The following is a 2368-nucleotide window of genomic DNA, read 5'->3' on the forward strand; positions in this document are numbered from 1 at the left end:
GGCACACCGAGTCCCCAAAGTGTCAAGCCTCTTAAACCGCAACACGATCTATAGGTGGCATACATACAGTGTATGACGGACGTCGATTTTCTGGCGTTTCTGGATCGCGGCGCAAACACGAGACGAGATGGTCGCGTCGCGTTGGCGAGCGACTACGTGACTAGGTGGCGCTGGGGTGCGCACGAATCTCGATCTACCGTGAGATTGGCACGTTTAAAAATGGACGTACATCGTGCATCGTATGATACGTTGTCTCCCGTGACGAAATGCTTCCCATATTTCGTGTTTATTAAATCGAGTTGTGTTATAAATTCGGGAATATCGCGAAACAGAAGTGGAAGTTGAAATACGCTGATCCGAATCCGCTACCGTTTTCCGTGTCAAATTGATCGGTTCTCGTTTTTGAAACGAAGAATATATTACATACACTCGTGCTCATCGAATTAAATCATAAAATACGGGAGAACGGACATGCATATCCATCTCGAAAGAAACGAAACGAGTTTCGAACGTTGTGTTTCAGCTTCGTCTTAATCTCGCAAAAGTAATATCACGATGTTTTCTTCCTCGGCGAATTCACTTTAGCTCAAAGGAGGTTAGAATAACCGAGCGAGCGAGCGAGCCACTGTGTTTGACCGCATCGTATGAAAATTTCGAAGGAAATGTAATTCTCTTAGAGTTTTCCATCGACGAAAAATGTTCGAAAAATCCCGTTTATCCGGAAAAATTACTCTCGTTCGAAAATCTTGAGATTAATTCTCACGTCTCGCGACGCGTGAAAAAATTCTTCGATAACTGTGATTCTTCGCTCGATGAGAGATAGATCTTCAGAGTTGCCCGAATCTCGAGTTCGGGATTTATCGGTATATTTCGAGGGAAAAGGAACGTGAGCGGAAAGAAAAGGGAAGAATTGTATTACCCAAACTCCTAGTGGCGAACTCATAATGTCCACCATAAAGCTTATTCCGGAGGACACTCGCTCGCGGGGGGAGACCATTCATACAAACGAATCGACAGTTAAAGGCGAGAGTTACGAGCGGCCTGAATTTCATCGATAGAGAAGCGATAGAAACTTTCGCTGGAACTGTCATCATAAAAAATAGAATTTCTCGTGTCGAAAAGTGAACCCGTAAATAACGAGTAATTTTCATCTTCCAATATTACTAGACTCTCTATGAATGATAATTTTTTTTAACATGAATGATATCTTGAAATTTTTCAAAATCATTCCAAATTCTCTCAATATCTCTCAACGTAGATTCGTTTCACGACGAAAATTATAAATTTTAAATAATAAGAGGACGAGCTAGATGAGATTAAAAAACGTTTTATCCTCGTTTCGAAAAGGTTGTTGACGATCGAGTCGAGTCGAGTCGAAGTGAATCTGAAATTCTGTCGCCGTTCATTTCGCCCAGCTCACGTACACCATTGTAAACTGGCCCGGCGACGTATGCCCGGTCGATATACAAAGGCAAGTCTAAATCCTCGGCTGCTTCCCACCGAACACGAAACTTGGATCGAGTGGCTTGTCGATGGCTCGAACACCATCCCACATCGCTTCCGCTCTCCCTATCCCCACCATCCAACCGTGTTTCTTCTTCGCATATCCATGTAGATATAGAATGATCCCTGTGAAACGTACTGTTTATTTGAATTTTAGATTTCCAGAGGGAAAATCTTTTTTTTTTTTTTTTTTGAATATTTGAAAATTTGGATGATTTTGAAATTCGCTGGAATAAATTGGAAATATTCGTAGATAATATAGAAGATAAATAAAATTATATGTGTAATATGTTGTGTATAAATATTCGACTGTTCTGCGATGTGTGTGATTTTTTTTTTATTAATAACAAAAGAAAAAAGTTTTTGAAATTATATTTATAGGACACAATTGAAGATGAATAAAATTATACGTAATAATATGTATAAGTACTGTATTCGGTTCTTCGACACGTGATTTTTATTTTATCAATAACAAAGTGGAAGAAAAAAAGTTTTTCTTGCGAAAGAAAGAAATTATATTTATAGGACACAATTATTTACGTCAATTTTTTGCAACGTTTTATTATTATTTTTCAAGGAGGGACAAAAGTGAGTTTGAAATTTATCGAATGATCCACCTTCCTGTAATAAGTGCCTTCTTCTAATTCCTCTGACCATGAACGATTCAATCTACTGGCCCGACCGTAATTATCTTATTCCACTTGCCCGATCGTGACTAGCTTGTCCGACTACTAGCTGGCCCCTCCACTCAACTCTAGTTTGACTATGAGTGGTTTATTCCACTTGTCTGGCCTGTCTTGTCCCACTTACTTGGTTACAACTCTGTTCTACTCGGATGAGGTAGATTTAATAATCAATATTTAAT

Source organism: Apis laboriosa, unplaced genomic scaffold, assembly GCF_014066325.1.
Source record: "Apis laboriosa isolate Shangri-la unplaced genomic scaffold, ASM1406632v1 scaffold68_cov148, whole genome shotgun sequence".
Lineage (NCBI taxonomy): Eukaryota > Metazoa > Arthropoda > Insecta > Hymenoptera > Apidae > Apis > Apis laboriosa.